Below are 9,939 nucleotides of genomic sequence, written 5' to 3'. Positions count from 1 at the left end.
TACAATGGTGAATAATTGTTATCAGGACTGATTGTAAGGGCTGGAAATGTAAAAGTAGACATTTTGTAGCAAAGGGAGGGGAGGGATTAACTTTGCAGTCTAGGGGCAGATGTCTCTGGGACCATCAAGGGAGAAGAGTGGAGTACGGAACCCTACCCAGAGAAGCAGTGATGCCAGAGAGGGAAGCAGAGACGACAACATGGAGAGATGGAGAGGCTGGGGACTTTGGACCTGGAGAGGGAGAGAGCCTGTGTGCTGATGACCCAGGGGCAGGCTTGCAAGGTATACCCTGTGGTTGGTGGATGATGCATGGAGGGGGGATTATAACAATGGCAAGGAAACTTTATATGGTGGGATCAATGTGAAGCTAATGCTCTACCATGTAAACTATCACATAACTCAAAATAAAGCATCCTATATACTTCAATAAAAAAAGAAATCAAATGACATATTGCATTAGGTTACACAAGACCACTTTAAAGTGTTCAACAACAAAGATGTCAGTTTGAGGACTAAGGTATGAGTAACCCAAACCATGATATTTTCGCCTCATATGCATGTGAAAGTTGGACAATGAATAAGCAAGACCATAGAAGAATTGATGCATTTGAATTATAGTTTTGGAGGAGAATATTAAAAGTACCATACACTGCCAGAAGAACAAACAAATCTATGTTGAAAGAAATACAGTCAGAATGCTCCTTAGAAGACAGGGTGGCCAGACTTTGTCTCTTATACTTCAGACATATTATCAGGTGGGACCAGTCCCTGGAGAAGGACATCATGCTGGTAAAGTGGAGGGTTGGAGAAAAAGAAGATACCCAAGAACATGAGTTGGTACAGGGCTCAAGCGTAGCAGCGATTGTGAGATTGGTGCTGAACCAGGCAGTGTTTTGTTTTGTTGTGCATAAGGTCCTTATGAATCAGTATGGATTCAGTGGCACCTAACAACAACAACATGGGCAAAATAATGAATGAAGTAGAAAGAATTAAGAGAAAATGGAAGGGATACACAAAGCCACTGTGCCATAAAGAAATGGTCAGTGTTCAATCATTTCATGCAGTACTATATGATCATGAACCAATGGTACTGAAGGAAGAAGTCCAAGTTGCACTGAAAGCATTAGCCAAAAACAAGTCTCCAGAAAATGATGCACTTCAAATTGAAAATTTTTAAAAAAACTTAGGAAGCATTGAAGGTACTCATTCATCTATGTCAAGAAATGTGGATGACAGTTATCTGGCCAGCTGATTGGAGGAGATCCGTATTTGTGTCTATTCCAAAGAGAGGTGACCTAACAGAATGTGGAAATCATCTAACAATAGCACTGATATCGTGTGCAAGTAAAATTTTACAGAAGATAATTAAAAAATGTTTGCAACCATACATTGAATGTGAAACACCAGAAATTCAATCCAGATTCAGATGAGGACGTGGAATGAGGGATATTATTGTTGACATTAGATAGATCTTGGCTGAAAGCAGAGAATGCCAGGAAGTTTACTTTTGCTTTATTGACTAAGCAAAAGATTTCAACTGTGTGGATCATGACAAACTATTGATAACATTGTGAAGAATGGGCATTTCAGAACACTTAATTGTGCTCATGAGGAACCTGTATATAGACAATTGTTAGAATAGAGCAAAGGGATACTGGATGGTTTAAAATCAGGAAAGATGTATACCAGGGTTGTTTCCTTTCACCATACTTATTCAATTTGTTGAGTAAGAAAAATGTGGCATCAGGATTGGAGGAAGATTCATTAACTACCTGCAATATGCAGATGATACAACTTTGCTGCTGGAAGAGAAGAGGACTTAAATATTTACTGATGAAAATCAAAGATCACAGCTTTTAATATGAATTGCACCTCCCTCACTAGACCATAAATAACACCAAGATAAAGGAAGAATAGATTGAAGTTGTCAAAGACTTGATTTTGCTTGGCTCCACAATCAACCCTCATGGAAGCAGTAGTCAAGAAATCAGACAATGTGTTTTATTAGGCAAATCTGCTGCATAAAACTTCTTTAAAATATTCAAGAGCAAAAATATCAGATTGAGGACTAAGGTGCTCTAGACTCATGCAAAGATATTTTCAATTGCCTCATATGCATGTGAAAGTTGGACAATGAATAAGGAAGCACAGAGAAGAATTAATGCATTTGAATTATGATATTGTAGAAGAATATTAAAAGTACCATGAGTTGCTAGATAAACAAACAAATCTGTCTTGGAATATAGTCAGCATGCTCCTTAGAAGTCAGGATGGTGAAATTCCATCCCTGGGGAAGGAAATCATTCTTGGTAAAGTGGAGGGTCAAGATGGATTGGCACAGTGGCAGCATTAATGGGCTCAAGTGTAACAATAATTGAGGATAGTGCAAGACTGGGCAGTGTTAGGTTCTGTGTATATAGGGTTGCTGTAAGTAGGAACAGTCTTGAATACACTTAATAACAACAGTAGCATGAGTCAGATTTTACTCAAAGACAGTGGGTGATTGATACCTGTGGTTACAGCCCCATTTGGGAATGGGGTTTTCTTTGATATGTTAATATGGCAATATTAGTGTAGGGTGTGTCTTAAATCTCTCTTGAGAAATAAGAAAGCAGATGAAGCAAGCAAGCAGGAATGGAAGGGAAGATATACATCAGATGATTGCTAAGGAACCTAGTAATAGATGCTGGAAAGAAAGACCTTCCGTCAGAGTAGACACAGAGAGAGTGAGAGTGTCTTCCCCTAAAGCCCATACCCTGAAATTAGACTTCTAAATTCCTAAACTGTGAGAAAATGAAGTTCTATTCATTAAAACCACCCACTTATGTCTTTGTGTTATAGCAGAACTACATAACTAAGATTGTCGTTGTTGTTAAGTGCCATCGAGTCAATTCCAACTTATAACAATCCTGTGTAGCTGGTAGATTTGAACTGCCGACCTTGTGGTTCGAAGTCCAGTGCTGATCCTATAGTGCCATCAGGTGTTCTACTAACCTGAAAGTGATAGTTTGAAGCACAGCAGCACTACAGGACAAAGGTCTGACAGTCTGTTTCTATAAAGATTTGTTGTTGTTAAGTGCCATCTAGTCAGTTCCAACTCATAGTGACCCTGTATAGGGTTTTCTAGGAGCGACTGGTAAGCCTGAACCACTGACCTTGCATTCAAACTGACTTGGCAATCCAGTGGATTAACATGCAGCCTACAGCCAAGAAAATTCTATGAAGCAAAGCAGTTCTACTCTGTAAAATGTGCAGTTGCCATGTGCCAGAACCCACTTGGTGGAATGGGCTTAGGGTTTAAGGTTCAGCAGTTTTCCATGTGATGATTCAGGGACTGTGACTCCTCCCATCTTGTAGTACCACTATCTTCCACAAAATGTACCCTCAACACAGGAAACATTGCCTCCAAGGGAGCGAAAATCTTTTTTTTTCTTTTTTGAGAGTGAAAATATCTTCTCTATCATAAGGGCCAAATTATATAAACAGATATGTAGTATATCTGTCTGGGCATTACAGTTTCTTGAGGAAAAGAGGGTGTTAGGAGAAAAAAGTTAAAAAAAAAAAATTAGAACCTTTGTTCTAGAAAAATGCTGTCAAATAGAAATATAACATGATCCACACATATAATCTAAAAATATTCTAGTAGCTGCATTAAAAAAATAAAATGAAACCGTGAACTTAACTTTATAAATATATTTTATTTAAGCCTCACTACACCAAATATTGGGAGTCCTGGTGTGGCGCTGTGGGATACTGCACTAGACTGTAAGGTCGTTTGAACCGCAAGCTTAGTGACTCGCTAGTCACTCCTTGGGAACCCTATACAGAGTTGCTATGAGTCAGAACCAACTCAATGGCACTCAACAACAACTCTAAATATTCTTATTTTAACATGTAATCATATTAAAGTTAGATCTTTTGCAGTTTATAAACTAAAAATACAAGTTACCTGCCACAAGCTCACCTCACCCTCACACTCACAATGTACCATGCTGGAACAACTCAGGAGTATGATAATACAAAACCAAACCAACTATCATTGAGTTTCCAAGACTGTAATCTCAATGACCAGCCACGTGTCTGTCAGTTTGTCTTATTGTGATGTCTTGCATGTTGCTGTGATACTAAAAGCTATGCCACCAGTAATTCAAAGACCCATAGTGGACAGGTTTCAGCAGAACTTCTAGAGTAAGACAGATTGGGAAGAAGGACATGACAATCTACTTCTTAAAACACTATTCAATGGAAACCTTATGAATAGCAGCAGAACATTGTCTGATATAATGCCAGAAAATGAGTTCCTCAGATTGGATGGCACTCAAAATACAACTGACTGAGGACCAGCCTGCCTGGGGAAGAAGCTGCCTCCCCAAAGTAGAGTTCACCGTAATGAGTTGGATGCAATAAAGGTTTTGAACATTCATTTGCTGATGTGGAATGACTCAAAATGAGAAGAAACAGCTGCAAACATCCATTTGGAATGTACAAAGTATGACACTAGGAAATGAAAAACAAACTCTTAACAGCATCAACAATGAAAAGGAAACTTGTGGGATGTACAAAGTATGAATCTAGGAAATGAAAAATAATCTCTAACAGCATCAAAAGGGAAAAGGAAAGCTTGAATGTCAATATCCTATGTATCAGTGAGTTGATATGGACTGGTATTTACCATTTTGAATAAAACAACCACATCATTTACTGTGCCAGGGATTGAATAGAAACGTCACATTCATTGTCAAAAAGAATATTTCAAGATCTATCCTGGAGTACAGTGTGGTCAGTGATAAGATAATATCCATACACTTATAAGGAAAATTGGTTCATATATCATTCAAATTTGTATACCAACCACTAATGCCAAAGATGAAGAAATTGACAGTTTTTACCAACTTTACAGTCTAAAATTGATCAAAGATATGGACAAGATTCAGTGATAATTACTGGTAACTGGAGTGCAAACCTTAGAAACAGAGAAGAAATACCAGCAATTGGAAAATATGGCCTTGGTAATAGAAACCTGTGAATAGAACACAGGACAGCATCAGCTAGATAGCAACCCAGATTAAAAAAAAATTCTTAAAGATAAAACAAATCTAGAAGACTGAAAATAGAAAGCCAGAGATATCAATCTGCAAATGATAACAATGTCAAAATAAAAAGGGGGACTAAATGGTGTAGGTATAGATCTTTCATATGGAGAGGAAGTCAAAGCACTATGGAGAAACAAAAGACTGCCTTAAACTTTAACTTAGGATGAGAAAGGTAAATTTCAAGATAACCACAAAGTTAATAATCTTACCAAAATAAAAGAGAAGAAAAACATAAAGACCAAATTAACACAAAATCAACAATGAAAGAAATGAAAAGAAAATCCACAAACAAAAAGAACTCAGCACATACAATTAAGTAGAAGGAAGAAGCCATCAACTAACACATGAAACACAACATGACATTAGTAAGGCACACCTATGCGTAATCATACAGAATGTAAGTGGCTTGTTGTTTTTAAGTGTCATTCAGTCAATTCCAACACACAGCGACCCTGTATAGAGTTTCCAAGAAGCAGCTGGTGAACTTGAACCATTGATGTTGCAGTTCAAAGGACTTTGAAGTCTCATGCATTAACCCACACGCCACCAAGTGGCTTACATGCACTAATATAGAGACAGAGAGATGCAGAATGGATAAAAACAACCCACAATCCATCAAATTGCTGTCTATAAGATGACACAGAGACATAATTAAACTAGAACTCAAACAATGGGAAAATGTATATCAAGCAAACAATAACCAAAAAAGAACAGGAGTAGCAATATTAATTTCTGGTAGAATAGACTTTTAGGCAAAATTCATCGTAAAAGATAAAGATGGGCTTTCTATTAAAAAAAAAAATAATAATGGTTCAATCCTCCAGGAGTGCATGTTGTTGTTAGGTGCCATAGAGTCGGCACCGACTAATAGCGACCCCATGCACAGCAGAACGAAACAATGTCCGATCCTGGGCCAACCTCACCACCACTGCCACACTTGAGTCCATCAATGCTGCCACCTGGCCAATCCATCTCGTTGGGGATCTTCCTCTTTTTCTCTGACCCTCCATCTTACCAAGCATGATATCCTTCTCCAGCGACTGTTCCCTCCTGACAATATGTCCAAAGTATGAGAGACGAAGCTTAGCCATCCTGGCCTCCAAGGAGCACTCTGGCTGCACTTCTTCCAAAACAGATCTATTGGTTCTTTAGGCAGTCCATGGCACTTTCAGTATTCTCCTCCAACACCACAATTCAAAGGCATCGATTCTTCTACGATCTTCCTTATTCACTGTCCAGCTTTCGCATCCATATAAGGCTATTGAAAATACCATGGCTATAAATCTTTATGGGAGCAGAAAGCCTCATCTTTCTCCTGCAGAACAGCTGGTGGTTTCGAACTGCTGACCTTGAGGTTCACAGCCCGATTTGTAACCACTATGCTACCAGAGCTCCTTAGACAGGCTCATAACATACATGAATCTTAATCGACTCAATGACAGTGAGTGAGCAACATATTTGGAGTCCCTGGGTGGTGCAAACAAGTCAAGGGTTTTGCCTCTAACCAAAAGGGTGAAAGTTCAAGTCTACCCAAGAGATAACTTGGAAGTAAGGTCTAGTGATCTACTTCTGAAAAATCCAGCCATTGAAAACCTAATGGAGTGATAAAGGAACCAAGTGTAAATTGCTACAATTTGATGAATTTGATGTACTTGTGAATGTAGTAGCTCAAAATACCAACTAAGAAGGAAAGAATCGGCACATCAAGGAACATTCCCATCCCCTCTGTACACAGGGCTGATAGGGACGGGCAACTTAGACACTGGCTACCTAAAATGGGGGTGGGGTGGAGTGGGGAGTGACTATAAAGGCATGGAGTAACTGACTTACAAGTTTTCAAGAGGGAGTTTAGTTTCAGAGTGTGCAGGGGAAGGTATAGTCCCCACTGAATAGTTTTCATCTTGTCTAGATGGGTCTGTTGAAAAGAGATGGGGATAAGATTCTTATGATTCAATAGTGAGTAATTGTTATCATGACTCATTGTGACTGTCACAGTTGTAAAGGTAGAAGTTTTGTAACAAAAATGATGGAAGTAGTTAATCTTACAGTTCAGGAACAGAGGACCCTAGGATCATCAAGGAAGAAGAGCATAAATAGAATGTGGGACCCTATCCATAGAAGCAGTGACACCAGAGATGGAGGCAAAGATGATGATATCAAGAGATAAAGCAGCTGATGACTCATGGAAAGAGAATGACTATGTGCTGGCAATCAGGAGGCAGGTTTGCAGAGTGTGCCCTTTGGTTGTTTAAATGATTATATATTCCTGAGTGTTTTTGTGTACATCCAAAAAAAAACACACCACAGAAACAAATACTGTTGAATGATGATGCAAGGAGGGGATTATAATCATTGCAATGAAATAAAATATGAAGGATGAGTGTAAAACTGATGTTCTCTCATGTAAACTATCACTCAATTCACAATAAAAACTTAAAACAAAACTCTATGGAGTGCAATTCTGATGCCCATGGGGCCATCATGAATTAGGATCAACTTATCAGCAACTTTTTATTTTGGGGGGTAGCAGCATTTTAAGGGGGCGGAGTATAAAATGCAGGGAGAAGTCAGAAAAGCAAACTTGGCTATACAGGCTGAATGGGTATGGGAGAGAGAATGGGAGTATACTGACAAATACTTAAGGATTTGACAGGATATTTGTACATGGATAATGACCTTTTCTGCGAACAAACCCATGAATGTACATAGTAGAGTATCTACTTGTTTGTTAAGTGCTGTCAAGTCAGTTCCAACTCATAGCAATCCTGAATAGTGTTTATGAAAAGTGGCTGGTGAGGTTGAACCACCAACCTTGCAGTTCAAACTCACCGTGTGGGTCAGTGCTTATTCTACAGCACCATACACGAGACAAAAAAGGAAAAAAAATTGCTTAGTTATTATCAAACATCTTAAGGCAATGAGTTGTTGGGCCTTGGGGACTTAGGGCCATAGTCTCTGGGGATACCATGGTCAACTGGCATAATATAGTTCACAAAGACAATATTCTACATCCTACTTTGGTGCGTAGCAACTGGGGTCTTAAGAGCTCATGAAAGGCCAACTAAGGTGCAACTATTGGTCTAGTCCTATGTGGAAGAAAGAAGAGTGATAGGAATTGAAGATGCTTGGAATTAACTAGTCCAATGAAACATGTGAATATTGGTCATCATGACTCTGAGACCAGAAGAACTAGATGGTGCCTGGTTATCGTTAACAACTATTCTGAAAGGTATCACATTAGAACGTCCTGGCAGAGTAGGAGGAAATGTGGAACAAATATCAAAATTACATATAAAAAATGACTGGGTTTACTGGCCAGAAAGAGATTGGAGGCACCTGAGACTATGGCCCTCAGCCACCCTTCAGGTCTGGAATGGAACTCACCTCATGGTCCAATTTTCAGTCAAGCAGCAGATAGGTATACAGTGTGGACAACACTAGTAAGGCATGCTCACCATGAAATTGTCAACCATTCAAGATCTCAAGGGCAACATTTACATGGGGACAAGTATCAGAGGGGTTAGGAAGGAGGGTGGAATGGAAATAAGAACCACAGGGAGGAAGTGGGATAACCATTGTTGCATGGAGGGGATTACATTCATGGAAATGAAACAAATTGTAGGATTTGTTGAAGGTAAAATGGATGATCTGTCCTGCAAACCTTCACTCTTCACTCAATCTCCAATAAAAAGTTTAAAAAACAAAAATAGAATGGGAAAAAAGCAATTGCTTTGCATTATAACTCCTTCATTCACCGCTAAGCAATTTGTTCCTTTGTTCCTTCTCTCAGTCTAGCTCAAAAACAAAACAAAACAAAACAAAAAACCAAACTTGGCCATAGTGTGCATTCAAGCCCCCAGCAAAGGAAACAGCCAGGCTTGACTTCAGCAGCTGCTTCTCCACATAGCCCACAGTCCTTTGCTCTGAATCCACATCAGCAAATAAAGCCTTTTGATTGGACCTCCCAGGTCCCTTCTCACTAAGGAGTGAGTGCCGGTTGCACAGAGCTAAGAGGTCCTGTCTCAGGAAAAGCAACCTTACTGCTGTAAACCAGAGACGAGGTTTACCTGTGTAGTGAATAAGTCAAGGTCCCTGTGATGGCAGTGGTTTGATTATACCTCAGACCTGGGATTTTTTTTTTTTTTCTTAAAAAAAATTTTTTTTTTCTTTTTAATTGTGAATTGGGTGAAAGCTTACAGACCAGATCAGTTTTCTATTAAACAATCTATACACATTTTATTTCATGTCTTTGATTGTAATCCCCACAATGTAGCATCCCTTATCCTACTTTATCCCTATGTTTCTTATTTTCCATTTCACCTTCTTTATTAACCCCTCTAAATTTTGTTCTCAGGTCATGGCTGCCTTTTTGATCTCCGATGGTTGATTATTCTAAACTGTGAGTACCTCACTAGTGATATTGTTCATCTTATAGACCTGTATACTGTTTGACTGAAAATTGAGCCATGGGAGTGCATTCATTTCTAACCTGAAAGGAAACTAAGGGCCATAGTCTCAGGTGTTCCACCAGTCTATCTGACCAGTAAGCCTAGTCTTCTTTATGAGTTTGAATTTTGCTCACATTTTTCTCTCATTACATTCAGGACCTTCGAATGTGATTCCTTTTAGAGCAGTTAACATGATAGCTGAGCACCATCTATTAGTTCTGGTTTCAGGGTCATGGTGACGATGTTCATGTGGCCTATCAGTCCATTGGTCCAAGTGACTCATTGTTTCCAAGTGTCTTTGATTTTCTTCACTCTTCTTTCCCCTGGACAGGGAGAGATCAATATTTGCATCTTAGATGGTCATTCATGAGTTTTTAATTGTCTTTGTGGACGATGTT

The sequence above is a fragment of the Chrysochloris asiatica genome, unplaced genomic scaffold (genome assembly GCF_000296735.1).
Source record: "Chrysochloris asiatica unplaced genomic scaffold, ChrAsi1.0 scaffold00131, whole genome shotgun sequence".
NCBI lineage: Eukaryota > Metazoa > Chordata > Mammalia > Afrosoricida > Chrysochloridae > Chrysochloris > Chrysochloris asiatica.
Note: the sequence above shows the minus strand (reverse complement) of the source record.